The sequence below is a fragment of the Tamandua tetradactyla genome, chromosome 8 (genome assembly GCF_023851605.1).
Source record: "Tamandua tetradactyla isolate mTamTet1 chromosome 8, mTamTet1.pri, whole genome shotgun sequence".
In the NCBI taxonomy this organism is placed as follows: Eukaryota; Metazoa; Chordata; class Mammalia; order Pilosa; family Myrmecophagidae; genus Tamandua; species Tamandua tetradactyla.
The window spans coordinates 65,497,452-65,515,224 of NC_135334.1; the positions used below are offsets into that span (position 1 = coordinate 65,497,452).

The 17,773-nt window shown below is 43.0% G+C and overlaps 1 protein-coding gene across 4 annotated transcripts in view; it reads left to right on the plus strand.

Annotated features, from left to right (window-relative positions):
* TENM4 (teneurin transmembrane protein 4) overlaps positions 1-17,773 on the plus strand; it is a 780,788-nt gene that overhangs the window by 304,428 nt on the left and 458,587 nt on the right. For all 4 annotated transcript variants that reach the window (XM_077113447.1, XM_077113449.1, XM_077113448.1 and 1 more), the window contains one exon: positions 5,634-5,732. The gene's annotated coding sequence lies outside the window, so the exon portion shown is untranslated. The remainder of the gene's footprint in view (positions 1-5,633; positions 5,733-17,773) is intronic.

The window sequence follows — 17,773 nt, forward strand, 5'->3', positions numbered from 1 at the left end:
TTAGTCATTCACAAATGTTTAGCAGAGCACATTCCTTCACTATCTACCATGACCCCTGGCAAATTTTCTTCAGTTTTGGCAATTGTATGCTTTTTTCAATGGGTGGGCATTAAAGATCCTTTAGAACAATTCCTTGGGTATTTCTAGTATTTTATATTTAGCCTTCTAGAAAAACGATCTTCCATACTTGTGTGATTTGTGCATGGATATAGATGTATGGTTTGGTTCTGTAATAGAGCTTTCACAGCAAGGAAATGGAGGCAACTTAACTAGTTGGGCCTGCAGATAGCTTTATGGGTAGAGGGACATTAGAGCTGGGCCTTGAATGAATACTATTTTCTCAGCACACAGTGCAAGTAAAGCCGTTCCATCCAGTGGGAAGCAGATGGGAGGATGATATTTGGGTTTGTTAAATGTCACTGTAATATAATATACCAGAAATGAAACGGCCATAAAAATGTCCAAACTAAGGTTTCCAGAGAGAGATACCTTGACTCAAGAAAGGCTGATATAGTCCAGAACACCTCTGTTAGCTGGGAAGTCACTTGGCTGGCATCTGCTGGTCTTTTGGCTTCTGGTTCACACAGCTTCCCTGGGGACATTTTCTTTCTACATCTCCAAACATCTGGTCTCATGCTGGCTCTTAAGCTTTTTCCAGAATGGTTCCCTCTTGAAGGACTCCTGTAAGGCACCCCACCTTGAATGGGCAGAAACACTTCTCCATGGAAACCCTCTAATCAAAAGGTCCCACCCACAGTTGGGTAGGTTACATTTCCATTGAAACAACTTAATCATAAACATCCCACCCAACAATACCGGATCAGGATTAAAGAACATGGTTTTTCTGGGGTACGTAACAGTTTCATGCTGGCACAGATGATAAGTCACGGAGGCCAGGGTCTAAAAGGATTGGATGAATGAATGTAGCACTGAGAGGGTAGACTTTGAATTAAACTGATTGCAATTTAAATCTACCACCTAGTAGTTGAGTAACACTGGTCAAATTACTTAACTTTTTTAAGCTTCCATTTTCTCCTCTTTAAAATTGTGATATTAATATTTAAATGAAGGAAAATAATGTCTGTACGACCTTCTTAGCACAGCAACTGGCGCATAGTGTGCTCTTAATAAAGAGAAGCTTAAGATTGTTATTTTATTGAAACAGTTTTAATTAGATTATGAAAATGTCAGTTCAAACCAGAGAATTTAAAGAGGGACAAAGGAGAGGACTCTTTACTCTTTCACATTTAAGAGTGAGGCAGAGAAAAACAGGAAAGTGAAAGAGACAGAGAAAGTCCTTGAAAAATGAAAAGAATCAAGAGAGACTGGGTTGCAGATGCTAAGACAGGAGAGTTTCCAGAGGAGACAGTGTTCACTCTCTGCAGATGACCCACAGGGGCTGCCGCAGATGAGGACAAGAAGCCTCTGGAATTTGCTGTGACAACATCATTATGATCTTGAAGGGAACATTCTCGGGGTGGCAGCCAGACTGCAGAGATTTGTGGAGAGTGTTGGGGTGGAGGAAGTGGTGATCTAGATGACTCTTTCAAGAAATCTCTCCCAGAAAGAAAAACAAAATGAACTTAGAGTGGGTGGGGGTGTCAGGGAAAGGGATGTTTGCTAGATGAGGAATGTTTGAACTCTGTATGGTGCTTCTTTACCTTTCTAAGCCCACGCCCCCCACTTGATAAACATAAAAACACATTTTGCTCTCCCTTTCAAGATTCTGATAGTCTGTTAGCTACCACCGGACAAAAATCCCCAAACCCATTTGAGAATCACTCCTGCCAAGAAGATTTTGTCTGGATTTACTTCCTGTGGTTGGATATTTTTTTAAGTAGAAAATCAATAGCCCGTTGAAATTAAACAGATAAGAAATGATGTGGGCATTGAGGGTGATGACAAGGATGGATTTAGGAGAAGTAAAATGTAGACTGGACTGAGTGGATTTGGGGAGGGAATCGAGAACGAAACTCACGTTTCTGTTTACAAGGAGGATTCAACTCAAGATCCCGGGATTCTGGCTTTGGAGGAGTGAGTGAAAACTATACCAACCAGTGAACTTGGTTCATGGCCCTTCTCTAGGAGGGTTCTCACCTCCACCTGCCCTGGGTGGTACCTCACAGATTTGTTTAGAGTAAGAAAACAAACAACATAAGTGGTTATCATTTAGAAACTTCTAAGTCCTTTATAAATAAAATTGTTCAAAGTAAGACAGAGCACCCACCACTTTCTCGTATACTTTCTTGCTCTTCCTGGGCACAGCCCCTATGTAACTATAAATCTAAATGGTGAGAAAGAACAAACATGTATTTCTTATGTACCGTTTTACAGATAAGGAAATGGAGGTGCAGAGACATTTGAAAAGCAGTCCATTTTGGGGTGATTTTTTAAAAGTTTTATTTGGAAATAATTTTAGACTTAAGGAAAGTTACAAAAATAGTAGCATTCTTACATGCCCTTTACTCAGAACATCTTGTGTAACTACCGTTCAATGATCAAAACTAAAATTCATGCTGATACAATGCTATTAACTAAACTATGGGTTTTATTTGGTTTTGGCCAGTGTTTCCACTAATGTCCTATTTTAGTTTTCCTGGATGCTAAAGCAAGTAGCATGTGATGGAAATTTGTTGGCTCAGGGTTTTGAGGCTTGGAGAAGTCCAAATCAAGGCATCATCAAGGCAATGCTTTCTGCCCAAGGACTGGCAGTCTGGAGGTAGCTGCCAGGGATCCCTGGTCCTGGCAGGACACATGGTGGCCCTTCCTGGTCTCTCCCTTCTCTCCTGGGTTCAGTTGACCTTCAGCTTCTTGCTTCCCATTGGTTTTTCTCCCTCTGAATTTCACTCTGCATATACGGGACTTCAGTAGTAGGATTAAGACCCATCCTGATTGAGGTGGGCCACAACTTAACTAGCCTCATCAAAAGGTCCTAGTTCACATTCCAGGAATGTATTAAGTTTAAGGATATGTTTTTCTGGGGTTTGTAGCTTTAAGCCACCATATGTGCCTTTACAGTTGTTTCCAACTCAGGATCCCACTTGGCATCCAGTTCTCACATCTCCTTAGTCTACTCTGATCTGTGACAGCTCTTCAGTCTTTCCTTGTCTTTCATGACCTTGACACTTTTCAGAGAGTACTGGCCAAGTATTTTCTAGAAAGTTCTTCAGTTGGGGTCTGCCTGAAGATATATTTTATTGTGAGGGTGATATGCCCTTCTCAGCACTTCTGAGGGGTAGAAGATATCGATATGTCTCATTACTGGTAACACTGACCATGCTTATTATTATTATTCCATGGTTAAAGGAATGTCTCCCAGGTTTCTTTCCAGCAAAGTTACTGTTTTCTCCATTGTAATTAATAGAAATCTTGGGGAGCAGGCTACTCTGAGATTATGCCAATATCTTTTTTTTCCTTAAACTTTCCCCCACTACTTTGCATACACTGATGACTCTTACTGCAGCAATTCTTTCTGGTCTTGAAATGGTAACTTTTCTATTTCTCTCATTCCTTCCACATTTATTAATTAAACTTTTTCTGTAAGGAAAATGTGTCCCTTCTCCCTAATTTATTTATTCAGTCATTTGCTTATATCAGTATGCACTCATAGATATTTATTTTATTCTTTGGGTCACAGTCTAATTACTACCTTTATTTAAAAATTTTACATACAGACAAATTCATTCTTTGTGGTGTTCAGTTCTTTTGGTTTTGACAGATGCCTAGAACTGTGTAGCCACCACCACAGCCCTGATAAAGAACTCTGGGTGGTTTTAAAGAGCTATCATTCTTTCATCTTTTCTATTTTTTACAGTTTTTTCCTTGATGAGTATATCCTATTTTTGTTTCACTTAAAAAATTATTTATTAATTTTCGCACTAGAGAATATATCCATATGGTTCAAAATCCAAAAGATGGCAAGGGTGTGTGTTGAAATGTCACCCCTAGAACCTCAGTTCCTTTTCCTGGAGGAATCACTGTTACTAGTTTCTTTTGTTTCCCTTTAAAGCTACTCCAGGGTACACAAGCCAGTAGGTACAGCTTCTCTCTACCCATCTCACCTTTTGTAGACAGATGGTATCATTCAATGGGCAGGATTTCTGCACCTTGGTGTGTTGCCTATCAAAATATCTTGGGGAGCGTTACTATCAGTCTGTAAAGAGTGCCCTCTTTTTAAAGTTATCCTAATATTCTACACTGAATGCCTTGTCATTGATTTACCTAATCGCCTGCTGATGGAAATTTAGATCGTTTATAGTATTTTATTATAAGAAATAACACTGCAAAGAAAACTTTGTATTTATAACGTTTTACATGTGTGTGAGGCTCTCTGGGGATAAATTGCTCCAAGCGGAACTGAGTTAAAGCTGTGTGCATATGAGATTTTGATAATGATGATCAAATCCCCTTCCAGAAAGACTGTGCCATTATACTTTCCCACCAACCAGGTGAAGGACATAATGTAATTTTAATTATTGAAAAAGAAAAATCATGCCTAATCTATGCTGTTAGCAGTGAGGATAAAGTCACCCTTGGATGGAGCTAGTGACTGGTCGGGGGGCAGACGGAGTGTCTGGGAGCTGGTTGCATGCATATGTTCAGATTTCAGTAATTCATCGATCTGAATACTTCTGTATGCTTATGATTTGGACAGTATTCTGTGGTATGGCCAATAAAATGTTTTCTAAAACTACAAAACAAAAAACAAAAAACCCCAGCCCACTATTGTACCTAACTTCTACAGAATACACATTTTTTCCAAGTATTCAGTGTAGCATTTACAAAAATTGACTACATACCAGGCCATAAACTAAGTCTTAATAAATTTCAGAGAATCAATATCCTACATACCACATTCTCCCACCACAGAGCAATTGTTAGAAATCAATAACATAAAGATGAGTAAAAACAAAAACCCTATATATCGAGAGGTATTTACAAAACCATTTCAATTCCTGGGCCAAAGAAGAAATTGTAAAATACTTTTAAATGAATGATAAATATTAAGTATCAAAAGTTGTGGAATAGAGCCAAGGCAGCACTTAGAGGGAAATTCATGGCCTTAAATTTGTATTAGAAAAGAAGACTAGAAATTAATGAATGAGCTAAGTATTCCACTTAAGAACAACAATAAGCATAAATAGATAAGTGAGCCCAGAGTCATGCAGGTGTGAGTGGTAGAGTCAGAGTTTGAACCCAGATATGGCTGACTCCAAAATCTCCGCTCTCTCCACTACATCGTGCCCCTTTCTCTGCGTTTTTTCCATAATGGGGGCAGTGCTGGCAATCCTGTTTCTCCCTAAACATCAATGTGATGTTTTCTTGAATCAAAGATTGATGCTCTGTTTCATGCATTTACCCATCCTCCATCCAACTTTTCATTCATTCATTCATTCATTCATATTTGCTGAGCATTTTCTATGTGCCAGGTGTTCAGCTACCTACTTTAGTCGCCTTACTTCTGAGTGTCTGAAAACAATCCTTCAGCCTCGGACTAAAGCTCCTGCTTATGCTGCTACTGCACCCCCTTGCACACACACCCCCCCCCCCCCCCAGGCTCCTGAATCTTTTCTGCTCATCAGAACAGCAGCCCCATCAAAAATGACTGATTTCTCTCTTGTCTTTTTCAACAGGTAGACTGAAATTACCCTGTGTCCAAATTAAAATTACATACTTCAAGGATTATTTGAAGGACTATTCTTAGACCCTTTTAAGAAGATTTAAAGAAAAAAGTGAGTTGATTTTTTTTTTATACTTCAGAGCATATTCATCACTTAAGTTAATGCTGTGGCTGTTGTTTTTTTTCCCCTCTACATCTTAAATATGCATTAATAGGTAAGCTTTATTCCCTTTTATTTTGTACTAACATTTTCCCCTCAGAACAATGAGCTGGGAGTATAGGATTATGGTTTGTCTTCCCTGTAAAATTTTAGTACATTTCAAAGGCACGTAGAATCTTAGAGATGCAAGGGACTTTAGAAGCATGGACCCCTCCCTGTCTAGATGCTGGAAGCCCAGAGCACCTCTCTGTAGATCCCAGGGGTATACCTGAAAACCTCCAGGGACTGATGGAGAACTAGGTATCTCCCCACATTTAGGAGTCCTGTAGAGTTTCTTTTCAATCTGGAGTTGAAATCCATTCTTCCACATATCTTGCCAACCCTCTTTCTCTTCTATTAGTCCTAAAAATGCTTGAAGGCAAAGATCACATTCCTTCTTGAGATCTTTTCCTATTTTTTGTTCTTCTAATCATTCTTTATAATTTGGTTTGAAGAGTAATTCCTACCCTGGTCACTATTTTCCCAATACAGCCTGGAACATAAACAGAGCTCTACAAGTATCTTTTCTGATACAGGAGACTCACAGAAGTGTAAACCCCAGGGAGCAGGCCTGGCTTCCAGTCTCAGCTCTGCTATTTCTGTGTTCTCGGGAAGGTCACTTCATCTCTATGAGCCCAGAGAAAACAAGGAGCATAGGACCAGATGGTCACGGAGATTCCTCCCCTCCCTGTATGGACAGTTTTATTGTTGCAGTGAGGAACTTTCTGTGTCTTGTGCGCTAAGGCGCTGAACTGGGCTCTATTGAACCTGGGTCCCATCTCAGCCCTATAACTAGCTGACTATGTGGCCATAGGCTGTCACTTCACATGGCTGAGCATCTGCTTCCTTATTTGTGAAAAAGGAATACCACTGCATGTTGCAAAGCATGTGCGGGGATGGACTGGGATAATTTACATAAGATACTTAGTACCTGATATATAGAATGTGTCCCATATATGGTAAGCTTAGTAATTTTATAAGTAATGGTAGGACTCCTTGATTTTAGCCAGAGAAGAAGGCAAGAAGTGGTAGGGACTCTAATAAGAGGAAAAGAGAAAAGAGTGGGACGTGCTTGTAGGAGATAGAAGAGAAGTATCCACAGCCTCATCAACTCTCATGCCAGCAAGAGCACAGCCCTGGAAAGCTCATGAGGTTTAAATTCTACTTCTTGAAATCAGACAAGGAAAGATTTGTTGCTGTAGAAGTACATAATTTAAAGAGAAACTTTTAAAGTAAGTCTTCTGCCAACCTCAAGCTGTTGCCACAGCCCCAGGATTGGGACCCCTAGAGTGAGGTCTTTATACAGAGAGGGTCTCTACATAGAGAAGATCTTTCTAGAGGAGCACTGTCACTCTCCCCCACCCGCTCCCCACTCCTTTCCCCATCTCAGAGGGAAGGCTGGTTATGAAGGTCAAGTGAAAGAATGAGTGTGAGAGGGATTTGTAAACTGTAAACTGCCCAGCACACATATGTACGTCTGCATTATTCCTGTATTATAAGCTATTTCTAGAAAGTCAGAATCCAGAAGAGAAGGTATAATTCAGAGAAGGTGAGCATGTAATGAACAAGTTGAGTCCAGCCTCCACATTTCTGAGTAAAACAGTATGTGTGTGTGTACACGTATGTGTCTGTGTATGTGTGTGTGTGTGTTTAATCTCTGGGTCCTACGGAAATGGTCACCACTTCGTACACAGTGATGGGCTGCCTCTAAGAAGTGTTACATAGGAATTAAAGCTCAGGCTGTGGAGTCGCTCAAGCCCAGCTCTATAGCTGAGAAGCTGTGTGACCTTGGTCACAGTATTGGACAAAAGTGCCACAGTCCCTGCCTTCATGGAGCCGAAGAGCTACTCTGAGGAGTTAGAAGGTATTGAATAGCATGTACCCTTCACACTGAGAAAATGCCCAGGGTGTATGAATCTCTTTCTCTCATGCTTAAAAGTTTTCATCAGAGTTTAGGGCAAGCTGCCTTAATCTATTGATAAAAGGAACTTCTTGAGGTATCTTTGGTTCCTAAGGCCATTCCCTGAAGACTCAGGTACTTCAGTGAATAGAGAGCCCACCAGGTGAGCATGTCGTCTGGCCCTGCTGAAAGGACTAATTCCAGACCCCTTCCCACACCCCGCCATCCTCCTAGAATCCCCTCCCTTATTCTGGGCTATGAGGCTGGCAATTCTTAAATGCAGGAGACTTGGAAAGTGTATTATCATTAAGGTATAGAACAAGGATTTTTTTTGTTTAATTTGGAAATTAAATATAGCTAGCATTAGGGCTTGGTTCTCCCAAAGGTTACTGCCAGTAGATATGGGAGCTTAGCCTGAGGGTCATGCTGCTATGGATGCAGTAGTCTGGAGATGCCCCTTGTGGCCACATCCAGGGAAAATTGCATCATCTTTTATTTCAGTATTCTTCAAACTGTAGTTATGATCTATCAGTGGGTTATAAAATTAACTAGATGGTTCAGAAATCATCATTTATTAAAGTGAAGCAGAGTAACCCAGTAACACTTAGAGTGGAGATGTTCGCCTAATATTTATGCAACATAGGACTTATATACAAACTATATATATGTATATTTACATGGCTGAAAAAAGAGAGAAACCCTTAAAACCAGTAAGGATCACCAGACAAACTAATAGATAAATGGCAAAAGTCTTGAACAGATACTTAACAAACAAGGATATCTAAACAGCCAGTAAGTATATGAAAAAAAATCATTGGTCATCAGGGATTGCAAATTAAAATCACAATGAAATACCATGACACACCCACCAGGATGGCGAAAGTGAGAAAGATAGTACCAAGTGTTGACAAAAATATGAAGCAACTGGAACTGTCATGCACTTTGCAGGTTGAAGTATAATGTGTTATACACTATTTGGCAGTATCTAATAAAGCTGAAAATATTTATTCCAGCGGTTCCACTCCATGATCTATAGCCAAGAGAAATGTGCACAAATGTTTGCTAAAAAACATACCCATCAACAGTGAAATGGATAAATTATAGTATATGTGCATAATGGACTACGACAGCAAAGAGAAGGAATGATCTATAACAACTGTACGTGGCAGTACTGATGACCCGCATAAACATGATGTTGAAGGAAAGACGCCAAGCACAAAATAGATTTTATGACTGCATTTATATAAAGTACGAAACAGGCAAGACAAATCTACGCTGTTAGAAGTCAGAGTAGTGGTTACACTTAGGAGCAGGGTTTATAAGTGGAAGGGAACACAAAGGTGCTTGCAAGGTTCCATCTTTTGATCCGAGGGCGCGTTACAATGGGTGTTTTCAATTTGTGAAAATTGAAACGGAGCTGTTCATTCATGACATATGCACTTCGGGATGTATATTATACTTCAGTAAAAGTGTATAAAATAAATAGAAAATATAGCAGGTCGTAAGGATAAGCATTGTTAAGTGAGAGTGCAGTTAACATCTTTAGTTGAGATGTCAAACATATTTCTTGTACATCAAGGTAAAAAAAAATCAAAGCCACTGATTTAATCTAACCCTCCCATTTGAAGACGAGGAATCTGAAAGTCAGAGAAGATGGGAAAGCAGAGCTGGGAAGGACGCTCAGGGTCTCCTGCTCTTGCTGATTCTCTGCTGCTCCCATCGCGTGGGAGCTGCCCCCCTCCCATTTTCACCCCCACTGGCTGATTGGCGCATCCAGATTCGCAGGCCTGTCTGGCACCTCCATCTGGGGGAGACAGCCCTGTGCTTTTGGTCCAAGGGGAACGATTGTTTTCCCACCCACTTCGGCAAGGGCCTGGTTCCAGCTCCCCAGGCCCCCTCCCTCCTCCTTCCTGCCTCTCCTGCTTCCCTGAGTCCCGGAAACACCATTTCACTCCATCGTAGTTTCATCTGTGTAAGACGACTGCCATGCCAAAGCTATTTTATGGTTGTAGAGTGGGAAAACTGTGAAGGAAATACACTGGGAGAATAAGATCTGACAAAGCATGTTTCCGTTCAGTCTTTGTGCTTTTATTTTGTGACAAAGTTGTGAATCCATTCAGCAGAGCTCTCCTGGGGGAGGGTGGGGTGTGGATGCGATCAGGCTCTGGGAATATGAAAAAGAGCACGATGCAGTCCTGTCTCTGTCAGGCAGAGCTTCACAGAGGAAGGAAACGTGGTACAGATTTTAAATGGCTCAGTCTGATCTTAGCAGAGGGACCAGAACCATCTTAAACGGGAGGGTTAGATTAAATCAGTGACTTTGTATGTTGTTGACTGTGACCTCATGGGACAAAATACCTGGGCCTCTTAACACGTGCCCACCCACACAGGAAAATAGGTAAGATTTAGGATGGAAAAGCTCTGGCCACTAGTGGAAGGGCTTTTGGCCCAACACTGAGGGTGAGGAGACAGAGGGGGCTTCAGAGAAGGTTTCAAAGAGCCAAAAGGTTTGAGCTAAGAAATAAGGAAAGGGAAGGCATGCAGACAAGGGAAGTGGGGACTCACGAGCAAGTAGGAACCTCATGGAAAGAAGCCAAGGTAGGAAGGAGCATGTTGCATTCTGGAAACTGCCTGTGGTTTCAGAGAGCTAAAGTTATGGGACCACAGGGGTGTGGTGGGAGAGGAGCCAGAAGAGGTGGGCAGGGGGCTCTGTGCCCTGACAGGGTGGGCAGGGGGAAGAGGGAAGCATCATCTGAGATCCGTACAGACAAGTACCTGTACCATTTGGAGACAGAATAAGAGATGCAGGCAGATGCTGTTGTCATTTTGGCAGGCCCAGAATTTTGCCTGAAGAAAACTTTCAGGGAATGGTTGTGGTCTAGACATGGCTGAAGGCAGGAGTTAGGGGGGATAACTTAAAACCGCATCCCCATCCTCATGGCCCTGCCAACAGACCACTAGGTCAGAACTCGGCACCTACAGGACGCAGTAAGCAGTCACTATTCTAGGACAAAATGTCCCACACTGTGTTCTAGGATACATCAGGTCTAAAAGTTTACAGAAAAAGAAAGGAGGGTTTCCCTGTTGAATAGTCTGAGAAACACCGTTCACTGAATTCCTCTTGGGAGCTCTCAGCATACTAGAGGCTGGAAAGGCCTGCAGTGGAGATGCTGGTTTGCCTTTTCTTTTTATTTTTTTGGACTGGATGCTTCCCAAACTTCTCCAGAATCCCCTTTTACATATCTATTAGCATCCCGTGAAACTCAGAATTTATTGTGGGAAATGTCGTCATAGTGGCCTGAAGGCTGGTTTGGAACTCGGAGGAAGTAGAGATTGGTACCCCCCAAAGAAGGCAGGGGGAGCTTCTCAGAGGAGGGGTATTTTGTGCACATATGTAAGGCCCAGTGTAAGCCTAATACAGGGTCTTGTGCCCAGTAAATGCTCAGTGAACAGTTAATAAATGAAGAAACAGGTACTGTGTTTGCCTGGTGGGAAGGGTCCAGGGTTCTCAGCGGATGCTGGAGACAGAGGAGGTAGATGGAGCCATGGTACTTAATAAGTGAGCCTTTGGCAGTTTCCTTTCCTCTTCGTTGCCCCCTCCCCCACCCTTAACTCTTTGGAAAAGGCAATAAGAGGAACAAAAGCAAAGTGATGAGGGTCGTGCCTTCTGGAGCCAGGCTGCCTGGGTTTGACTCCCAGCTCTGTCCCTTCCTAGCTGATTCTGAGCAACTCTGCATTACCGGTCTGTGTCTCAGCACCTTCCTCTCTGCAGTGAGCCTAAAACTGGTGCCTGGGTTCCCCGCTGCTGTCAGGATGCCACGTGTTACTGTAGGGTTCAGGCTGAGAACAGGGCCTGGCATGGGGTAAGCACTGGATCATGAGCGTTCGTCATGTGTTGGCTTCTTACAGCAGCAATCTCCCAGGGCCTTTGTCTGAGTTCCCTTTCCCTGTGTTTCGCAGCAGACTGAAGAGACTTGTATTCCCAAGTGAGGCAATCAGCAAGTGTGTTTCCCCCCACTGGCGCTGGGAAAGACCAGGATGGTGTTTCTTCATTTTCGGTAGTCAGGGCTGTTTGAGGTGAGACCAGGTTCTCACGCCCAGTGATTAGAGCTCACCCATTCTGGCTGAGTAAATATTTCTGAGGGAGTCGCAATCCAGCACATCTATTATTAATTTACTGCAAGCAGTTTCTGTACTTTCCAGAAATGCTTCTGCCTACAGATGTTTTTGTGGGCCTGTAGAGCTCTCCTGACCTTAATGCTTTTTTCACAGGGAGTGGTGGGAATCGGCCGCAGTTCCCCCTGCCTGGTCTCCCTGGGGCGGAAGGATGGACAGCTGTGTGATTCCTGGGCACAGGTGCAAGTTGGATTCTGTGTGATTCCGAGCTAATGGGATATTGTTCATTACAGCCCCTACTTTCAGCTTCACACCTGGGTAACAGGCCAGAAACCTAGATGTCATCCTTGATAGCACCCTCTCTGCCGTGCCGCACACATCCAGACAGTTGCCAGGTCCTAGAAATGCCACCTCTGAAATCGCGGGAATCCAATCCCTTCCCTCTTGCACAATCATCTCCCTGGGAGACCAGGAGGCCCTATTCTCTCATCTTGTCTTCCAGGTCCCAGCTTCCCGGATCACTAAATCAGTACCTTGCTTTGTGCTCCTATAGGCCCCCCCTTTTGTAATCACCCTTCTATCTTTTAATTACCTGTTCAGGATTTGCCTTCTCTACTGGAGTGTAAGCCCGTGAAGGCAGGAACCAGGTTCGTCTCAGCCATGGTGTTCAACAGATGTGCATCTCCTCCCCGATGGCACATGAGAGTGCCAGGCTGCCAGCCTGCCTGGCTCCCTCCCTCCCTCATTCTCTCCCTTCCTCCCAACATTCCTCCCTCTCTCCCTTCCCTCCTTCCTTGCTTTCTTTTTCTTGGCAGCAGTTAAAAGGGGACTAGAGAGCATGTAATCAAACTGTGTTCCTGAGAGGAATTTCAAGGGCTACTGTGGGCAGAAAGCAGGAAACGAGACAGAACCCTGAGACCCCAACCCCTCATCAACACAGCATCCATCAGGCATTGGTGCTTTACTTTAGATTTTCTTTGGAGGGAAAAATTAGTCCTCTATGATAAAAAGTTTGAAAACACTGATATAGTATTATATTCTCATTTCTCAGAGAAACATATGCCCAATGCTTTGCATATGTTCCCTCATAAACAAGGAGTGTATTATCCTCATGTGATGGATTCCTCTTAGGAAAGTTGTCCATGTCTGGGTGTCCAGTGGATCCAGAATTCCTTTCCAGGACTGTCAGACTCCAAACTCTCCCCACGGCCACCTGCTGCCTCTCAAAGATCTGTCCTCAAAGAAACGATGACTTCCTGAGCCAGCCTTTCAACCTGGCATGACTGACAGTGCCAGCAACAGATCATTGAGATTTAATTGGGCACCACTTGCTGAAGGGGACAGGACCTTCATTCCCAGGGTTTCCTGGGTGTGTGGTTGTGAGGTGCTAATGAAGGAGGAATGAGGTCTGTGTAGGCCAGCAAAGAACTGGGCTGCTCTACCAAAGTGATTTTTATGCTTGAAGTAAAACTATTTTAGTTAGGGGGCCCCCACCTCCAGTACCTCCAGCACAACTTGGGTCTTTCTTCCTGTGCATCAGGAATTTCTCCCAAAGAAATTCTCAACAAGGTAACAAACCAGGAAAAGAAAACTGTGCCACATTTCACAAAAGGGCAGCATTTGTTTCACGTCGAGCTTAATGTCTCCTTTCCCTTCACTTTGTTCTGAGCCCAGGTTATTTTGACTTGAATTTCGGGTGCAGTCTGATTTATTTAAACAACAATGAAAATAGACTGTAAGGCAGCAAAGCTGAATCCTTACCACAACTTTCGAGACTGCCCTAGTGTGACCTTGGGCATGTCCCAGAACCTCCCCGAGTCTTGGTCTCCCCAAGTATTTGGACAAGTTGATCTTGTCCATTGTTATAAGGGTAGATTAAAGCACCTACTGTGCAGCTGTACTTTCTGAGTTTAAATCCCAGTTCTGCCCTTATAGCTGTGTGACTTTGGACACGTTATGAAAGCTCTCTGTGTCTCAGTTTTACCCTCTGTAAAATGGGGATAGTAGTAACATCTGTCTCATAGATTTGTTGTAATGATTAACTAGCAAAGCTCTTAGATTAATGACTGACATAAAGTGCTGTATTAGTTTTTGCTGTGGTTTTTATCATCTCCATTTGTCAAACCATACAGTATGATTCTACTTTTTGCTTGTCTTGAGGAAGTTCAAAAACTCCTAATGGTTAATATTTTGACTTAGTTTTCAGTGGTTGAGAAAATATACAATGATAGAAAGCTACTGTGGTTTTAGTGATGTTTTAATACAACGTATATTCATCATATGAACCCCTACATATGTTGTGAAAAACATTGAATCACTTACAGACAATGCTTGATGCCAACATATGGATTTCCAATAATGATGTGTCCCTCAATTAGAAATCTCTGATCTAGATTATTGCTTTTTTCCCAGCACAGTTCCTGGCCCATGGTAGGCACTAATTTAATGTTTGCATAAACAAGTGACTGGATAAATGGATAGTTGGAGGTTTGAATGGATAGATGGATAGATTAATGGTTGCATGGATGGATGGATCAATGGATGAGTCTGTTTTACATTTGCGTCTTGATTTAGTTTGAGCAGAATAATGGATGTGTGTGTTAATGTGCAAGTCTATGGGCATTTGCCAAGAAAGCCCTAGCTGTTGCTATCTCAGGGAAGTAGATGGCCATAGTTACATATTTTGCATATTCCCCCATCTGTTAGTGTATAAGGTCATTTTTCACTGAAGTCTTTTCCGCTGCCCAGAGCTGACAAAACATAAGCACTCCCTCTGCCTCTCCCCCACATTTTCTTCCTCCAACAATGAGGCTTTATGCTGGGAAGATTGCCTATGGATACTTCTTTCCCAAGGCCCCAAAGCATCGTCTGGCTTCTGTCAAGGGTATTGATGGGGGAGGGGACCCAGACAGATGACTTCAGGGAGCAGTGTCTATGGCCTGGTGCCAACTCAGCAAGTTAGACTGGAGGAGATCATTCGAGGTCTGGATAATAGGCAATCTAGTTACCTGAGCTCGTTAGCCAGCTCTCTGTAGCCACTGCCCTACAAGTCATCAAGCTCTGGTTTTCCAGAGCATTTTACTCCTGTCCCAGGTGAGAAGGCAAAGCTGGGAAAGGAGAGCAGGAGAAAGCAGTGGGGAAGGGCAGCCAGTATCAGGGTGTGAAGAATTTTCCCTGATAGGGGCAAGAGAGCAGCTGCGGCTACTGCCTATTAGGGCTTCAATTCACTAATGAGATTAAAATGCCAATAGCCTGCCTCTGTACACACTTTGGAACACATTGTCTTGAGCTGCTTAATGAGAGTTGGTCAGGAATCTAAGAAAGGTCTGGGCAGGCTCCTGGCTAATGCCTTGTTGATTAGAATACTAAATGCATTGTCCTTTGAAAGCCAACAGTTACTGGAGAGCAAATTCAGTGTGTAGATTTCCTTGGGCACCCTGACATTCCCTCAGTTTCCAGATTATGCATCAGTAAGCAGAGTCTGGGTGTGGAATAGTTGTGAGAGCGTAACAACGACAACCATGGCGGTGATGATGAGAATCCCAGTAATAAACAGTGATTGCAAAGCCTGGCTGCCCATCAGAAGCACCAGGAGTTTTTGTCTTTGTTTAGTTGAAAACTCCTGAGCCCCATGCCTATCGATTCTGTTTCTCTAGGTCTGGGATGGGGCCCAGGAATCTGTTTGCTTAACAAGTGCCCCAGACTGAACCCTGGCTTTTGGAAACTTCTACTTTGTAAAATAAGGGCAGGTGGGACCTGGAGTGGCATCCTGGCTGCCACTGCCTAAGCAGTGCCCATGCTTAGCCTGAGTCTCGAATTTATCACTTTTGAAGGCGGATTAGGTAATGTCCTCCCTGCAAAGTCATTTTGAGAATAGCACCTATAAAGGGCCAATACCCAATGCCTGACACACAGTAAGTATGTCAGAAATGTTTCTTTCTCTGCCCTTTATCATTTACTAAGTCATTTCATAGCCATTTTCTTACCTGGGGACTTATCTATGTATGTGCAAAGACATTTTTGAAGGAAATGGGGAAAAGGAATTAGTGTCTGTTGATGGTTAATTATGAGTTACTCCATTTTACCCTCACTTTCCCTTGGGAGGTGAGTATTCTCCATTTTACAGATGGAAAAACTGAGGCTTAGAAAGGTTAAATGACTTACCCAGGATCACAAAACTAAGATGAGGCAAGGCCAGACTTACCTCAAATCCCCCTGACTCCAACACCCTTGCAAGCAGCTTCTGGCCTGCAGAGGGTTGGGGTGAGTGGCTGCCACCCTCCAGGGAGAAGGTGCAAAGAGCTATATTACCCAGTTCTTCAGCATCCTTTGAGGCAGTAGAAAATTTGACCAAGCATCTTTCCAAGAATCTTTAGGGAAAACAGAGCCTTCATTAAGCCGACGCTGTGTTTGGCCCATACATCACCGGCTCTCAGAGCCAAGCCCCCTGCCAGCCCATCCTGTCTAAACTGTTGTTAGGCAAGACCCAGCCATGCTCATAGCATCAAAGTGACAGCCTCTCCTGGAGACTAGGATTGGTTGACGTCAGGCAGGCTGCAAATTAGCCTTGAGAAGAGCCACCTGCCTACTTAGCCCAAGGTGGAAAAATTTATGCCCCTTGGGTACAAAGGAATGCTGAGTCCCCCTCACAGCATTCCCAATATGTGCCTGGCTGTGGGTAAAGACAGGTTTGATGAAGGAGAAAACCCTGTGAATAGCAGTGTGGTCAGGCCACTGAGGGGTGGTTACTGCTGATGTCAGCATTGAGGTTAAAGTTTTTATTAAAAATGCATAAGTTGGATTGGACAGAAAATTGAATAGCTGCATTATCAACATCATCATCATCAGCTGCAGCAGCAAGTTGAATAGCTAAACTGGATGGCTGAATAAAGGTGATGATGATGATGATGATGATGATAGAGGTACCTTGAATAGGTGAATTGGATAGTAAATTTGATAAGCGAAGAAATAAAAATGAAATTTTTACTTGCTACATGCAAGATCCATGCTAAGCCCTTTACACACATTTCCTCTACTGTCCCCTAAAAAAAAAAAAAAATCCGTGTGGTGGGTATTATGTCTGTTTTTCAAATGAGGAGAACAGATCAGGTGACTCAGGCATCTAAGACAACGCGGTTGATGTTGGTCTGGAACTGGAGCCAGAGGTCCACTGTGTCCCCACACAATGTACTTTTGACTCCAGCAGGTTTACTGTGGAGTGAGTAAATCAGGGGTGATTATTCATTTTCAAGACCAAAAAAATTTACTTACATTATAGGAAGAGTCCTTTGATAGATCCTTAGAAAGGAGCAACCCTCGCTAGTACATTTAAAATAAAACCTAATTATAGGGTGCACCATGGTGGCTCAGCAGGCAAGAATGCTTGCCTGCCAAGCCAGAGGACCCGGGTTCGATTCCCTGTGTCTGCCCATGTTAAAAAAACAAAAAAAAACCCTAATTATAAAGATTCATTTGGGGGAGAGCATGTTCAAGAATAATCCTTCACATCTGGATGGCTGCGATGCTATGGCAGAGCACTGTCACAGGTAATATATTAAACATCGGCTTGACTCAGACAAAGCTTCTCACTCTTTTCTGGACACAACTTCTATACTTCTATGCAGTGTCTATCAGTGATTCAACCAGCAGGCTCTGGTGCCAGATGACCTGAATTTGCAGCCCAGCCCTGCCACATACTAGCGGTGTCAACCTGAGCATGCTACTTACCCTCAGAGTCTCATTTTCTTCATCTATGAACTGGAGCAATAATTGGGGATTTGTGCTTCATGGATGTTAAGCTTTTGTTCCAACGTGTCACAGAATAAGTGAGGAATGTCTTTTGTAATTTACCGTATGCACCCAGTCACTTTCTGAGGATAATTTGGCTTCTGAGGTCGAGAGCTGCAGTCAGACTAATGTGGACAGTTTTGTACCTCAG